The 17,596-nt window shown below is 41.9% G+C and overlaps 1 long non-coding RNA gene across 3 annotated transcripts in view; it reads right to left on the reverse strand.

Moving 5' to 3' along the window:
* Positions 1-10,781: 10,781 nt before the first annotated feature.
* The window catches only part of LOC138989480 (uncharacterized), a 46,235-nt gene continuing 39,420 nt past the window's right edge, over positions 10,782-17,596 (reverse strand). Inside the window, exons 3-5 of one of the 3 annotated variants that reach the window (XR_011465780.1) lie at positions 16,261-16,362; positions 14,816-14,908; positions 10,782-12,887 (exon numbers count right to left, since the gene is read on the reverse strand). This is a non-coding gene — a long non-coding RNA (uncharacterized lncRNA). Of the gene's footprint in view, positions 12,888-14,432; positions 16,363-17,596 lie in introns of those variants that run through there. The other 2 variants (XR_011465779.1, XR_011465778.1) reach the window with 2 other exon arrangements.

Raw genomic sequence — 17,596 nt, forward strand, 5'->3', positions numbered from 1 at the left:
GCAGTCCATGGAGTCGCGAAGAGTCGGACATGACTGAAGCAACTTAGCAGCAGCAGCAGCAGACCTACTGACAGCTGAAAAGAGAGGACTCTGCCTCTTCTTGAATGAAGAATGCTGCTTTTATGTAAACCAATCAGAAATAGTCAGGGACATGGCCCAAAAGCTAAGGGAACAAATCATAAAAAGGAGAGAGAAACTAGCCAATTCCTGGGCTAATTGGAACAACATCTGGAGCTGGCATCGTGGCTTCTCCCTTTAATGGGTCCTCTCTCTCATGCTCTTTGCGGCCCTCTTGTTTGGCCCTGTGTTCTCAATGCAATCACCCAGTTCATAACCCAGTTCTCGGATTGAATCTATAAAGTTACAAGTGGTAATAGCTCAATATAGACCCTAAACGATGGGGAGCTCTGAATGTCCTACCAAAACATGAGATGATGCTTTCTACAACAAGTGATAGAAGCATCAAGAGGGGGAATGAAGAGGAAAAGTTAGAATTTTACATAACCTCCTGCTCCTTCTGCTTCTGTAACTCAGCTTTCTCCTTGCAAAGTCTGGATCACGTAGGTCACGTAGTCTCAGAAAGTCGGGACTTACAGTACTAGGAACTGGAGCTTATCTCACTCACCCTTGTCCTGCTCTTTGCAATTGCCCAGTCCCTGCAGGCTCAACCATGCCTGTCTGTGTAAAGGTCAGGCATCTCCCACCCCATCCTGACTGCTGTTCCCACACACACAAAACCCCTTAGTTTAAACCAGCTTATTAGCAGGTAGTGTTGCTCACTATAGTCTGTCTATAAAAACTCTGCAACCCCTTTGTTCAGGGCTCAGCGCTTAGTGTTCTGGGCCTGCCGGTGTAATAAACCTGAGTTTTCCAACTCTCCGAGTGTGGTGCTTGGTTTCTTGATTACTGGTTTCTGCAACAGAAGGAAGGGGATAATCACTGTGGATTATCTATTACAATACAGATTTCTCATGTATATAGGCACAGATATCCTAACTCATCCCCGGGCTGTCACTTATGATTCTCTGGAACCATTCGTTTGATTGTGAATTCTCAGTCTCTTTTTGGGTTGTAAGTTTGTTGCCTTGTATGTCTACTTTTATTTTGCCTGGAAGGTACCTCATATACCATGGTCTTCCTCTGCCTGACAGACTTCCCTTAGTGTATGATCCTCCAAGGACCATCCCTGTGGCTAGTACTGTCACAATTACCTAATTTCAGCGATGGTTTTTTATGAGTGAGACAGTCTACTGTATACACGTACCACACCTCGTTTCAGCTTTAGTCCCTCATTGTCGATTTTGCTGGTAGTGTGGCTCGGCTATCGGAAGCAGGGCTGAAGCTTTGTTGGGGTGTCCGTGCCTTTTGATCAGTGGTTTTCTCAGGACATAGGCCAAGGTGTGGGAATGTCAGATCCTAGTTTTAATCTGAGAGGTTTTTTTTTTTTTCAGGCATTCAGAAACTGTCCATTCTACTGACTGTTGCCAATGTAAATTCCCAGAGATAGCTTAGGAGGATTCTTTTTCCTCCAGGCGCTCTCCCACATTTATCGGTTGTAGATTGGTGCTGATGACCACTGTGCCTGGAGGGATTTGATTTCCCACTGTCATTTTGAATGGCACTCCTCCAACAATTAGGGATCCTTAGTATGTTGTCTTGTTGTGGAGGTTTGACTTTGTTTTGCTTTTTTTTTTTTTTTCCTAAAAGGTTGTCAGGAGCATTTGCCTTTGACAACTGGGCCACTGAAACTCAGCTGTGTTTGAAATTTATTTCTCCATCACCCACCCCAGGTCATTTCCTGAGGCGGGTAATGTTAATTTCTGTCATTAACAGAAATCCAGCCCTGTGATTTGAGTTGCCAGGGAACACCTTTCATGCATTGGAGAAGGAAATGGCAACCCACTCCAGTGTTCTTGCCTGGAGAATCCCAGGGACGGGGGAGCCTGGTGGGCTTCCGTCTGTGGGGTCACACAGAGTCGGACACGACTGAAGTGACTTAGCAGCAGCAGCAGCAAACACCAGAGAAAATGCTGTAGTTACAGAAAATGTCCACAGGGTAGCAGCATTATTCAGGCCTACCTTTGGTTCCTGGGGTAACAAAAACCTTAGGGAAAGTTTGCTTCTTGGGCAGTGAAATTGGGAGGAATGTGCCTGAGCTAACCCAAAAGGGCTTGCATCTCAGTAATCTTTCCCCCTAAAGCATCGCACAAACAGCCCGCCCTGGCGAATCTTCCCAGGACCTCAGTACACTGCTGAGGGTGCTTAGGCGCTAGTGCTAGGAGGCTGCACCCTCAGGAATGAGGCTTGAGCTGGGATCCCCAGCCCCAGGAGAGGTCAAGGCTAGCTGAACCTTGCCTTCAAATCCCTTGAGGCCTTGATGCCACGTGGGACTCTGGTCCCAGCCAGAATGTAGGAGACACTAGCCCTTTAAAAGGGTCAACCAAGGGCACCCCGCCGGATTGTCAACCATGCCCAGTTCAGCAGTGGGACTCAAGCCTGTCCAGGCTCCAGGGACGTGATAGCATCCCAAGTCAGGGAGGGCGGAGATAAGAGAGTAGGCACTGCTTTTCTCTGCTTTTCTTCCCATCTTGTCAATGCTGCAGTGCAGTACACTCGATCTGCAGTCTTGGGATTGTCATCAGCATACAGCCTCCTGACTCAGGCCTATGTATTTATGGGGTAGGGTATCTCTTTTTTTTTTTTTTTTTTGCCATAGAAGGATGAGAAGAGTGCTGAACATCAGGTCCTTCTGAATTATCTATCTCAGTTATACTTTTCTGTGTATACATAGACAAACTTAGATAATTATTGTGGATTATCTCTTAAGATAATCAGATTTCTGTGGATCTGTGCAAGGAAGGAAGGATGGAAGGAGAGAAAAGAATATTCCTTGTGGATTACCTATTACAGATTCACATTTCTTGTCTATGAGGGTAAGGACTTCCTAATTCATTCAAGGCCATTCACATTTTTTTTTTTCCTGGAACCCTTTGTTTGTCTTTGAATTCTCTGAGTCTCTTTTTGGATTGTAAATTTTTTGCCTTGTATGTCTATTTTTCTTCTGCTGGGAAGGTAAATCCTATACCATAGTCTTCCTCTGCCTCCCTGGCTTCCCTTGGCCTAGATCCTTTAACGTCCATCCCTGTGGCTAACAGTGTCTTAATTCCCTAATTTCAGTAGCTGTTTTTAATGAGTGAGAAATAGTCTACTGTATATATGTACCACATCTTGTTCCAGCTTTAACCTCTTGCTGGGAATTTTTCTGGTTGTGTCTCTGCTATTGGAAGTGTAACCCAGAAGTGTTAAATTTACATCAGATTTGCTTCTGTGACTTTAACCCTATTTGTTACTGTAAGCATACAAAATGGCCTGCGATCTGAGCGGCCCATCCTTGAAGGACTGTAGGAAGTGAAACTAACACATTCCCCTGCCTGAGGCTTGCCATTCTAGGGACATTTGCAAGGACTGAATAGTCTTTTTCTTTATTGCCTCACTTCCCTGCCATCTCTGATCCATAAAAGGACCTGGCAACCAGGCCCTGACAAGATGTTTATTTTGGGGTGCTAGCCTGCCTTCTCCGGAGAAGGCAGTGGCACCCCACTCCAGTACTCTTGCCTGGAAAATCCCATGGATGGAGGAGCCTGGTAGCCTGCAGTCCATGGGGTCTCTAAGAGTTGGACACGACTGAGCAACTTCACTTTCACTTTTCACTTTCATGCATTGGAGAAGGAAATGGCAACCCACTCGTGTTCTTGCCTGGAGAATCCCAGGGACGGAGGAGCCTGGTGGGCTGCCATCTATGGGGTCGCACAGAGTCGGACACGACTGAAGTGACTTAGCAGCCTGCCTTCTCAGTCAGCTGGCTCCCTGATTAAAATCTCTTCCTTGCCTCTACACGTCATCTCTCAATGAATTCACTGACCCGCCATGCAGTGATAAGAGTGAGCTTGGACTCAGTAAAAGTTTGTCTTAATTATTTAAAGATGTAGGAAACTTCTGCTTGCCTTTAATAGGAAAGTCACAAAATTCAATTTCTTAAAATTCAGTATTTAGTACATAAAAGTTATCAGACCTTTGAAACTTTATTATGGACCTATTGTGTCATGGCTCTGCTGTGGTTTTCCTAATAGAAAATCCGAGCATAATTTTAAAAGAGACTCTAATCACCATATCTAATCACAAAGAGAGCTTAAGTACTGACATTTCAGTTAACTTAAATACATTTAAAAAAATAATGACTGTCAGCTAAACCAGGAAGCTGCCATTAGAACAGCTGGAGTTGAAAGAAGCTTATTAAAGACACCCTTTTAAAAATTTCAGCTTAATAATCCATGTTAACTTTCGAGATTACCTTTGTAGACATAGTAAAATATTAGGAAAAATTTCAATGGCCTCCTTTTTCTGTTGTTATTAACATGAATAGTTCTTCCACAACAGAAACAAAATTCCGTGTCTCTATAGGAGATATCAAGCCCTCATTAAAATCTGCAGCTACTTAGTAAGTCAATGGACTTGTGGAGCAATCTTCTTATATTACTTTTGCACGTGTGAAGAGAGTAACGCCTTGCCCTACCAGTGTCCTGCATGTATTATTAGTAAGTATTTAGTCATCCAACAAATCATTTGTTATGTGCTCAACTTTACATAAACGTTGGTTGAACTGAAATGAGTTAAGTAAGTTGATCTGCAAGGCCAGGCAACCACATGAAGCTCCCCAGGGAGCCTTTGGGGGTGCCTCAACCTGCGGCACTGGGGAAAGATGCCCATGGGGGAGGGGGGTGCTCCTTCTAGGGGCAGGCCTAGAGGTCACAGTGGTCAGCTTTCACGGACTCGGAAAGTGGCACCTATCATATACAGAGGCAGCATCTGACACTGGAATAATACTCTCTTCCTCAAACCTCTCTCTCCCTACATTTTCTCATGCCATTTTCCCTGGTTCTCCTTTCTCTGGCTCCTCTCTCTGCCCAGCCCCCGTCAAGGTTAGGCCAGGCCTCCTTGGATAGACTCTCGTCCTCTCATTCCACACATTCTCCCAGGGTGCAGCGGTCCATGCCATCACGTCAGCATCCTTGAGAGGAGGGCTGAGGACTCCCAGGTCCCCCTCTCAGCTCAGACCTCTCTAGTGGCGCTGGACCCCACCTCTCAGGTATCTCGTAAATGTCTCAACTGCACCGAGGCCAAGGCAGAGCTCCTCACAACCCTCCCCTACTCTTCTACCAGCTGTCAGCACTCCCGCCCCACCCACCCACCCACCCCGGCACCAGATCTATCCAGTGACTTCCCGCCCTCTCACAGCCGAGCATCACAAATATCTAGTCAGCCACGTTAGGGTCCTTCAGGTCTACCCATGAAAGAGTTCTTGAACCTGCCTAATCCTTTCCAACCCATGCCTTAGTTCAGGACCTCACATTCCCCATCTGGATTATCCCATCACCTGACACTATTCTTCCTGATTCCAGTTAGAGCTCCTTACAGTCAGGCCTCCGCGCCAAAGGATCTTTCCAATACACAGCTGCTGTGTACTGGATAGTGATAGGAGGTTTCCTATCACTATCAAGTTCGAAAAAAAACAAACAGAAAGAAAGGAAGATGGTGTGCGTGTCTGTGTAAGTGTAATATTAACATAAGTACTAGATCGCCACCTACTTTTCAAGGCAGAATAGTATAGTTGAAGTGAATAGAGCCTGAAGTTTGAATGCCTGAGTTCAAATTTCAAATTCATAACTTATAACGTATGTGACCCCGGAAATGTGTGATGCTTCAGTGTATGTATTAGTTACTTAGTGCCGTGTAACAAATTATCTCAAGACTTAGTAGCTTACCAGGTGCAGCAACTGCTGAAGCCCAAGTACCCTAGAGGCTGTGCTTCGCAGCAAGAGAAGCCACCGTAATAAGCATTATCACACAAGTAGAGAGTAGTCTCTGCTCTCCACATCTAGAGAACAGCCCGCACAGCAACGAAGACCCAGCACAGCCATAAAGGAAAAAAAAACTTAGTAGCTTGAAAGAACAAATACTTATTATCCCAGAGACGTTGGGGTATCAGGAATTTGGAAGCAGCCGCACTATATAGGTTGCGGTCGAGGCTGGGGCTGCAGTCTTTTGAAGACCAGACGGAGGCTAAATTTTCTTTCCAAAATGGCTCCCTCACGGGGCAGGAGGCTCCTGGCAGGAGGGCTCTATTTCTTGGCATGTGGGCCTCTCCATAAGGCTGCTTAGGCGTCCCTATCAGAATGCTGCTGGCTTCCTCCAGAATGAATGAGACAGCAAAAAGGAGGAGACTTTAATGCCTTTTATGACCTAGTCTCAGAAGTCACAAACTGTCAGTTCTGTTATATTTTATTAGTTGGAAGCAAGTCATTAGCCAGTCCAGACTCAAGGGGAGAGGAATTAGGGTCTACTTATAGGGAAGCAGATTAAAAAGTTTGTGGACATATTTTAATGCTACCACAATGTCCTTGTCTGAAAAATGGAGATAATAATAGTAATTTCATAGAGTTATATGAGGAGTAAAGGATCTAATGGATGCTCAGGGTTTAGAATGGTGCCCTGCATGTGGTAAGAAATAAGTACTGCTGCTGCTGCTGCTGCTAAGTCGCTTCAGTCGTGTCCGACTCTGTGTGACCCCATAGACGGCAGCCCACCAGGCTCCCCCCGTCCCTGGGATTCTCCAGGCAAGCATACTGGAGTGGGTTGCCATTTCCTTCTCCAGTGCATGAAAGTGAAAAGTGAAAAGTGAAAGTGAAGTTGCTCAGTTGTGCCCGACTCTTAGCGACCCCATGGACTGGAGCCTTCCAGGCTCCTCCGTCCATGGGATTTTCCAGGCAAGAGTACTGGAGTAGGGTGCCATTGCCTTCTCCGAAGAACTAAGTACTAGCTACTGTTAAAATTCCACACCCTCCCTCATCAACTCCCCTCACAAACCATGTCACCTGGCCTTTCTGAGCTAATTGTCATTCCTTAAATAGAGTATGCAAACACCCCTGTGCCCTGGACCTCCTGGAAGATTCCCCTATTCCATGTTTTTCCTCCAACCCTTAATGGTCCTCCTCCAAGCACCTTCCCAGAACCTCTCAAGCAGGCCGAGGTGCCCTGCAGCCAGCATCCCAGGGCTTCTCAGCCAAGCGTGCACCACACACACCTGCTTCCTCCCGCTCCAGCTCCTGGCGGCGGGCGTGTACTCCTTAGGGAGGGTGTGCTCCCTCCTCGGAAAGGCCTCCCCTGACTCTCCCAGCAGAACCAGGAGCTCCTTCCCAGGAACCTCTTGGCATCTCAAGCATATTTTGTGAATCATCACGTCATCATTGTCTTTGTCACCCACTTACACTGAGAGGGACTCCTTATCTTCATAGCTGCAGGTACAAGCACAGTGTCCAGAACACAGTGGGTGAATAAGACAGAATTTGTTGAACAAATGGATAAGTGTCTAAAACTTCAGAGAATATTTTTAATGAACAGGAGGCAGAAGAATCACAGAAAAATCAACAAAACGGGTCAAGCACATCATAAACCTCACGAGGTAAGCTCTGGCCAAACAAGGTCACACTCTTCATCTGGGATGCTCACAGTTCTGTTTTCTCAGAATCTACTTTTGTCTTCCTCACTAATTAATATAAACGGTTTAAAAGTATAAGTTTATGTTATAAGCTTATATAACACTATGTTTATAGATTATAATGCTAAAACTTTGACAGAAAATAAAGCTGTTCATTGCTTACAATTTATAATAAAAAGGTATAAAAATTTCCCCTGTATTTAATACATTTTCATAATCTCTTGTTTAAACATTACTTCATTATTAATGCCTTTAAATGTAGTTAAACAAAACACCCAGAGACAAGTGTAAGAAGTTTGCCTATAAACACACCAAAAATGGAATATGACTCAGACCAAATAAATACTTCTAAAAACAGGCACAAAGGAAATCTTAATCTGAAATCTTTTTCAACAGCAACTCACACACACAGGTAAACTGAGAACTCTCAGCTTACTCACAGTAAACTTTGTGACTGAGCACTAAAGAATGGTACATTTGATAACCCAGGAACAAGTAGGGAGAAATGTGAAGATGTTAATGTGCTATTTGCGGGATGAGAAGTAGATGACCTTGGCCTCCTGTCAGAGGAAATATACACTGAAATATCTTTCTTAATGTCTCACTGAAAGTTTTAGTTTGAACTTAACCCACTGTACTCTATGAATGTTCCTGTTCTTCTAAGATAAGATTTCTTTCCATTTTTTGAAAGGTGTGTTTGTAAGCACTTGTGGTAGCTTTCAAGAGCCAAAGTTAAGCTTAATAATGTTGGCTTAAGAGGCAGTGGAATAAGCTTTTCTGAATGAAGCATCCTGCCTGGCGTCCCCTCAAATCATACCATCTATGTGTTCTATCCACTTTAAGGCAGGTCCTGGATGGGGAGGATTAGGGAATGGCTACACTTAAGGGTTTCTGCTAACACATCCCTGGGTAAAATAAAGGGACATTCATGCATATGCTGCTGTACCCTTCCAGACGTGTTCATGGCTGTGGCTGATACAAGATATTATTCCAGGGCTTTAGTAGCAGCTTTTATGCCACCAGCTCCAACACTTAAATACTTCCTTCTCTGAATAACTAAGAAATAAAAGCAAACAGTGGCCTCTAAACTATGGGAGAAACCTTGAAAGACAAGGACCCACAAGGCACCTACTGTAGATAAAGGCGAAATTATGAAGGTTTTAGAGGTAAAACAGGATATAAGGGGACAAAACACAATCTTTAAAAGAATGGCAGTAGGGACTTCCCCGGCAGCCCAGTGGTTAAGACTCCAGGCTTCCACTGCAGCCGGCAAGAGTTCAATCCCTGATCAGGGAGCTAAGATCCTACATGCCGTGCATGCAGCCAAAAAAATACATACGTTTTGTAAAAAACAGGATGAAATAGCCCTTGAGGATATGACATAAACTGGTTAGAGCCAACTAGGTGGAAGATAGTGGAAGATTCGACTGCCGGTGTGCGGGGAGCTGCCCGTGAGAACGGGGTCCTTTGTCTGAAGGACACAGCTCTGGGAGCTGCCTCAGTCCTTGAGGGTTTGCTTGCAAACACAGCTCTCTGTCCTGCCACCCCAGAGATTAGGCGATTATTTACTGCAGACACCTGGAGTTCTGGGCAAACTTCTCACGCACAGGGAGATGTTATCTGGTGTAAGAAATAACAACAGGGTGCATTCCCATGCTCTCAAGATTTCTTGTAACTGTTTGTAAGATGTATAGGTCAACCAAGAAAAAGTTAACTGTCTTGTCTTTCTCACGCTCTCCTGTATAAATATAAGATGCTGAATAAAGCCGGTGTCAGACCGCTTCCCTTTGTGGAGACGTGTCTGAACCTCTCGACCCCATCTTTGTTGTAGAATTCTTTTGCTGTAGTTTTCTTTCTCAGCCGCGCCGTGCACGTTCTCGGGACCTGATCAACTTTGCCGGCTGGCACCAGCACCGGTGGACCTTGAGCCTCATTATACACGCACAGTAATACATCAGCTAAATGACACATCCACTGGGGCCATGACAGTTCCAAAGCTGACCACAAAAGGCAGAAAGAGGGCAAGTAGCCAGTTCCTGAAAATCCCTGCCCTTTCTCTCCAAAGCAGTTGGAATAATCGTCCTACTCATTAGTTTATGAAAGTCGTAGGTCAAGAAAACTTAACCACCCCGTATTTTGGGGCCTCTTGCCTTCTGAGATGGCCCACATTCTGTCTATGGAGTATGTCTCTCTCTCAGTAAATCAACTTCTTAACTATCACTTTGCCTCTTAGGCCAACAATATTTGAATTTCTTCTGCTTTGAGACATAAAGAACCTGAAGCAAGTCCTGATGCCAGGTATGTGATCAATTAAAAGGCAGTGGATTCAAGTCCCAACCTGAGTTGTGTGGTTTCAAAGGAACACTGTGACCAGAAAAACATTTCAGAATCAGAAGGAACCTTAAATGTATGGGAGCCTTGTTGACCCAGATTTTTCCTTGCAAGCACAATTTCAAACATGCTGCTCCTCTGTCAGATCAAGTTGTAGGTCATCTGGGCCAACACCTTAACTTTATAGGCAAAGAAATCAAGAATAAATAATTTTCCAAAGATCACACAAGTAATCAGTGCCAGATGGAAATGTTCAACCAGTTCATTCCTCACTGTCCTTCTAACTGAGCCCCAGGACAAAGTCAAGGTCTCCCACAATTTACTTCTAGTCCTTTCTCACTATATAACCCTAAATATGCTTTTTAAGAGTTGCATCATTACAAGACAATCTGAATTAAGAAAGGAAGGTTCAGATGAGCTAAAATTTCCTCCAATGAAAAGAATAAAGGGCTTTAAGTTGTGGATTGGGAACTAACAAGAGGCTGTTTCAATTAAACTGAGAACATTTCAGTCAACCAGCTCAAGTATGAACTAAGGAACAGCTAGCAAAATATCTAAATATGTGACCTTTATATTAGTTAGAAAACTTGACAAGCATTGTAAGGCACAAAAATAGATCTCAAAACCTGAGTCAATAAAAACCACAGAATACAATGAAGAAAAGAGAAAGAAAATGCTGAAGAAGAAAAGTGGACAACGTACACTCAGGGAAGTTTGTTGAGATGTGGTGATTACTCACTACTGTCCAAAATGAATGTCAGACTCTGGAGTTTACAAATGTCACTCTTAATCAGAGTTAAAAGGGAAAACGAGTGGGATGTATGTAATAATTCTGTGGGAGTGGAATTCCGTGGAAGTGATGTGGTAGGGTTTCCTCCCTCTGACCATCAGTTCAAGTAAGGAAGGCAGAAAGGCTGCCGGCCTCAGATGACCTGCAGAGTGACAGGTTTCAAAATCATTTAAAACGCTACCTGTTTCTTTTAAAAAAATAACATTTTTTTTCTGTCTATAAATGTACTTATTGTACTTCTGTAGAAAGTATACTTTGCAGAAAACTTAAAAGACAGAGAGAAAAAGAAGAAAAGCACTCATTCTTCTTGGGACACATCCAGATGACCTTTATCAATGCTTGCTTATGTTTTTCATCATTTTTCTCCAAATGCAGTAATATTTTATACGAGATAATATGTTTATAGATTTTTAACCTCACCTTTAACTCAGTAAAGTATTATGAACCTCTTTTTGTCATTTAACATTATTTTGCAAGTAATTTGTACATGGCTGCCGTATATCAAAAAGTGTGTTAGTTGCTCTGTGGTGTCCCACCCTTTGTGACCCCATGGCTGTAGTCTGCCAGGGTCCTCTGTCCATGGAACTCTCCAGGCAAGAACAGTGGAGTGGGTTACCATGCCCTCCTCCAGAGATCTTCCCAGCCCAGGGACTGAGCCCCAGTCTCTTGTATTGCAGGCATATTCTTTACTGTCTGAGCCCCCAGGGAAGCCCACTTTATATAATGATTTTATTTATAAATGTTTATAAATAATACCATTATCAATATATTTGTATATAAATCATTGTCCAGGGACTTCCCCAGTGATCCAGTGGTTAAGAATCTGCCTTCCAATGCAGGGGACAAGGGTTCAATCCCTGGTGGGGGAACTTAGATCCCTTTGGCCATGGAGCAACGAAACCTACTACACAAGTAGAGAGAAGCCCACAGACTGTGACTAGAGAAGCCTGTGCGCTGCAGTTAAGAGCCCATGCACTGCAATGAAGACCCAGCACAGCCAAAAAACAATAGTAATAAATAGGACTTCTCTGCAGGTTCAGTGGTTAAGAATCCACCTGCCAATGTAGGGGACACAGGTTCACTTCCTGGTCAGGGAAGATTCCACATGCCGAGGGGCAACTAAGCCTGTGAGCCACAAGCACTAAACCCATGCTCTAGAGCCCGCATGCCAAACTACTGAAGCCTGGTGCCCTAGAGCCGGTGCCCCACAGCAAGAGAAGCCACTTCAAGGAGAAGCCCACGCGTCACGACTAGGGAGTAGCCCCCACTCACCATAACCAGAAAAAGGCTGTGCCCAGCAAAGGAGACTCAGAGCAGCCAAAGATAAATAATCAGTTGTATTTCTAGGGACTGAGCGACTTCACTTTCACTTTTCACTTTCATGCATTTGGAGAAGGAAATGGCAACCCACTCCAGTGTTCTTGCCTGGAGAATCCCAGGGACAGGGGAGCCTAGTGGGCTGCTGTCTATGGGGTCGCACAGAGTCGGACATGACTGAAGTGACTTAGCAGCAGCAGCAATACAAAAAATTCTTTAAAAATATAAATAAACAAATCACTGTCCACATTCCTATATTATTCCTACAGAGAGGAGCCTAGACTTTGAACTACTAGATCGGTTTGAACAACTTAAAGTTCTTGTTGACATCTGTCAAATTAATTTTCAGAAAAGTTGCACTGATTTACACTCTCTTTGCCAGTGGGTAAGGAGCCTGTCTTACCAATGCCTTCGTATCTCTGAGGGTGAACATTACAGACTTTTTGCTCATCTGGGAGGAAAAAGAGGCACTATACTGCTCTTCAGTTTTGATTTGATTATTAATAAGTTTTAATGACTTTTACATAATTACTAGTAATTTATATTTTCTCTTTGTATCCTCCAACCATTGAGTAAAGTATTTAGATATATATATATATATTTATGTATATGATAGCTCATTATCTTTCCTTACAATCTATTGTCACTTGAACAAATTATTTTCTTTTAGAACGTCTTAAAGAAACTTTTATGAATCAATAAAGTGAAATAAATTCTTAAACCTGTCACAAACAGTATACATAGAACTGTATGAAATAATGATGGGATGTCTAATTTTTCCTCAAATAAACCATACATTAAACATTTTGCAAAAAAAAAAAAAGTCCAAGATCAGCCTCAAATCAAGTTTTCTTTATCTTGAGACAAAATTTCAATGAGTCTCAGTGTGTTCACCTGTAAAATAAAACACAACACTTCAAAAGTAGGCAGTCTTGTGCCTAACATAAAACAATACACAGCACCACCTAGAGGTAAAAAGAAATACTTTTACACATTTTCCCTAAGTTAAAGAATCTTTCGTCTTCAGCAAAATATCAAGTCAATAAATTTTATGTTAGCAGAAGTTGCCTGAGTAAATGTATTGGAATTTTCATAGTCTCTACAATAGAGGATCAAATTCTTAAAATGAATCTGTCACAGCATCTTCAAGACTTCTTAGCTCCTATGCAAATTTAACTCATTTTTTTTCCTACTGTCACTTTTTTAGGGGATAAACCTTGAGAAAACTGGCATTGCTTGAAAGAAACCATGACACTATCTTAAGTCTGACTCTGAGGCCCACAGATGTCATGATTACTAGATAATATGATGCAGCCTAGTGTACAATAGATATTTGGTATACTGGAGGATTTCTTTACGCTTTAGGGCTTTGTGGACTTGATGAAAACCATGGTCAGAAAACAATCTCTCCATGATTAAAATATAGTGTCAGCTTCAACTCAGAGAAAATAATGCCTGGGTTGAATATGTAGGTAGCATCAAAGATTTCCAGTGATGGCGCACTGAATCTACCTGAATCTGAAGAAAATGTTGGTCTATGGAAAGGTATGATGTCTATGGATGTCTGATCGCTGTTTACATCTGGAATATTACAGCGCTCTGTTTCCACGCTGCTGTTAAGGACAGCTTCCTCTTTGTAGCCTCCTCTGGAATGGCACTGGTTTCATCTGTGCCTTCTAGATTGTTCTGAGTGTGTTTTTCAGCTTCATCATGCTTAACCTTCCAATTAAGCTGTAAGCTCACCAATGAATTTGCATCTCCTGAAGGCCTTGGGTCCAGCCTCCCACCTTCTAGGCCTCCCATATTGGGAACGTTTGAATGGACTAAGTGACAAGTACCTTGCTGGTGGGTATAAAGACACAATTTCTCTGGCAAATGTGAATGTACCAGGTAAAATGAAGCTCGGACAAATAAAGGTTAAGTAACTATTGTGACAAAGTTCAGAAAGTGTTGCCTAAGATCTGAGTTTATCCTTGACTGATGTAACTTAGATTTAAAAGAAAAACAACAAAAATCCTTTCTGAAACTGCCTTAAATTTGTACGGTCTCCAATTTCTAATTCATATTTTTGGGAATAGATTACCATTGGGGAATTGCACAATCATACATTGTTTTTAACAGGGAAGACAAAATGGACTAAAAGCTTTCCCAACATTTTATTTTGAAAGTTATATGACTGTGCAACTGAACTGAACTGAAACATCCAGAAAAGATGCAAGAATAGTATGATAAGCAGCCATACACCTATCACCTACCTTTAACCATTATTAACATTCTTTATGTAACTACACTTATTTCTGAAACTCTGAAACTGAGTTACATAACACTTTACCCCTAAACACTTCAAGCAAAAATTTAAGAACAATGATATTCTCCATAACCCAGTGTAACCGTCACACTCAAGAAAATTAACAAGAATGCTCTAATATCTACCTGAAATCCAAATGTCCATAATTGTTCCAAGGAGATCCTTTATAGTTGTTAAAAAAACAAACAAACAAGATCTAATCAAGGATTACAGGTTGCACACAATTTATGTTGCATTCGTTTATTGGGTGCTTACTAGGTTACACAGGCCTTCTGGTTTAATTTTCACAAGAAAACTTGCTATAGCTTTTGATACTATGTCAAATGGTGATAAAATCTTTACCTGTGAACACTTGATATATTTTACTTATTCACCATTTTATTCACAGAATTTAGCACAGAGCCTTGAACATACTAAATACGAAATAAATGGAACATGGTGTACTTGTCCATTCTGATGGAAAACTACAACTAAAAACACGATGGAAAGGACCTAATGTGTTGTGATGACACACCTAGGCAGAAGCAGCCCCTCTCCGCATCCCCCTGCTTTTCCAGGCACTTTGGTGGGAACACTGGAGCCGTCCACCTTAGCTGCCTTCAGTGACCTGTTACAGGATAACAATGACAGTTTATGCCAACTTTGCTTCTATTCAATAGATCCATTTTTTGTTTTAATATTAAAATTTATTTTTAATTTAGCATCAAGGAGGAAACAGTTTCCCATTTGTTTTGTCAGGCTACAGGGTATATCAGACACAAATATGGAACACAAACTAAATGGTAGCCAATAGAAAACATAAGTTTAGCATCTAAGCACTTTCTTTTCTCTTTTTTGAGTCACAGGAGTTTGAGAACTCAGATTCACCTAACAATATAGATACAAATAGCAAACAATTTTTTAATCTTTGTGAATTATGGCAGGCTAATCCCTGAAAACATATACACAGAACACTGCAAAAGAGGTGATAGACTGCAACAATTTCTGCCTAATTTTGGTGATATTTTGATAAGTATTACCTGGTAAGAAGGTAAGTCATTTATGTCATTTATTGGGCTAAAATATTCTCTGATACTTTGTCAGCCTCTTGTAGAATCTTGAGAGACTTATCCATCAAACAACTGTTTCAGAAAGATGATGATTTTTTACCATGAATACTGTAATTTCTATGATGTGTGAGTGAAGAATCTGAAATAACTCATAGTTTCCATGATAAATATTCATCATAGTAATTTTGTACAGAAATGTATAATTCGGCCCTCCAGTTGCTAGCTGAATCTGCTGAATAAAGCCAACTTTGTAAAGCCGAACAATGGAGCCATTCATCTTATTTGGATTTTACCAGTTTGCTGTGATGTCTTTTTGGTTGTCTATGAAGGGAAACAGTTTAAACCTGTTTAAAGAAATTCCTACCAGTACCTTCCCCTGAGCCAGCATACATCGATCCAAAGAAGCAATTTTTCAGGTACTTCTTTGTGTGAATACTTTGCATTAGGCTGGTATTAGTAAAACTGCATGCAGAATTTACTCTTGTTTTTAAACCATCCCACTTCACAGGCTGAGAAAGCCAAAAGAGACATTTTCTGGGGTAAGGCATCTTCAGGAAGGGTGCAGGGAGGCAGAGTGTGCCAAGGTTTTTTGGTGGCAGACTCCTGCAGGGCTTTTTTTTTTTTTGCTGTCATAAACGTGGCTTCAGTTATGCAGGTATCTGTACATTTTTGCCCAGTGAATACTGTGCTCTTTAAACCACTTAGAAAGTGTTTTAAAACATTTTAGAAAGTGTCCTTTCAAAAACACAATTTAGCAAGTATAGATGAGATCAGTGCAGTTTCAGAGTGGGTTACAAAGAGGAAGCTGTCCTTAGTATCAGTGTGGAAACAAGACTGTTGTAATATTCTAGATGTTTATGGACAGCAACTGGACATCCATAGACTTCATACCTTTCCATAGACCTCATACCTTTCCATCGACCAAAATTTTCTTCCAGTTCAAGTAGATTCAGTGCGCCATCACTGGAAATCTTTGATGCTGCCTGCATTTTCAACCCAGGCATTATTTTCTCTGAAATTGAAGCCAGGGAGTGACACTATGTTTTAATCATGGAGAGACTGTTTTCTGACCATGGTTTTCATCAAGTCCACAAAGCCCTGAAGCATACAGAATACTTCCAGTACACCGAGTACCTATTGTACACTATGATACAGTATGATTCTTGAAAATTTCATCACCAGCAATCGAGCAGGTTTCAAATCTGGGGACATGTCTTCATGTCCCCAGAAATATGTAAACTATAGAGAACAAAGGCTGATAGGCTCAAATTTCATTAATAATCATGTAGAAGGCCTTTAGCATTTTTTAGTAAAGCGCTGAACCCAACAAAAAAAATGACTGCTTCCCTCTTAACTAGAATATAAATTTCATGAGAACAGAGACTAACTCTGTGTGGATCGTTACTATACACACTGTGCTAGCATATGGTAGGCATTCGATAAATATTTGCTCAAGGGATATGATGAATGTTTTTAACTCCTGAGGCAGCTATTAAGCTCTGAAAAAACAGTGGACCGGGGCAGACTATTGAGTCTAAGCAGTGCCATGATGTGGGTACTTTCTCCTCCACTTAGCTCTAACCTGAGCCATCGCCAGAAATCACATCGAAACAATACATCTGAACTGAGCCCAAAAGACCTGAAGGCTCAAGCAAAGTAACAATGCAGGCGGCTTCCACTCTAGGCCCGCAGATGCTGCCACGATCCTGTTCTTCAGTCCTCACCTACAGGACTGCGGGCAGCTCTCTGTGACCTGAGTGAGGCTAGGAACCCCCAGACCTAGTAAATGGATTTGTCTTACCGTACTTTAAGAAATACTTTCTGTCTTTTGAAATGGGATTTAAATAACAGATCAAGGTTTGCTATTATCATAAATGTATAAAGTGCTTTGTGAAAAATAAAATGGATCATGGATTCAGGATAATAAAAAAAAATGTTTTAAAATTATTAACACATGACAAAAAAAAAGAATTACTTTCAAGCCTTAAGAGCTAATACTATTTTCTGGTGTAAGAAAAGATAAATAGACCAACTGAGCAAAACAGACAGCTTAGAAACAGGCTTATATTATATTTATATGGATATTTGATATATGACAGAGGTGACATCCAAATCAATATGAAGAGGATGGAATAATTAATAAAGGGTATTGGGACAACAGGATATCCATTGTGGAGTAAATTTAGATTTGTACCCCACAGCTCAACACAAATTAATCCTAGGTACACTGAGGATCTGACTGTGAA

This window comes from Bos mutus, chromosome 10 (assembly GCF_027580195.1).
Source record: "Bos mutus isolate GX-2022 chromosome 10, NWIPB_WYAK_1.1, whole genome shotgun sequence".
In the NCBI taxonomy this organism is placed as follows: domain Eukaryota; kingdom Metazoa; phylum Chordata; class Mammalia; order Artiodactyla; family Bovidae; genus Bos; species Bos mutus.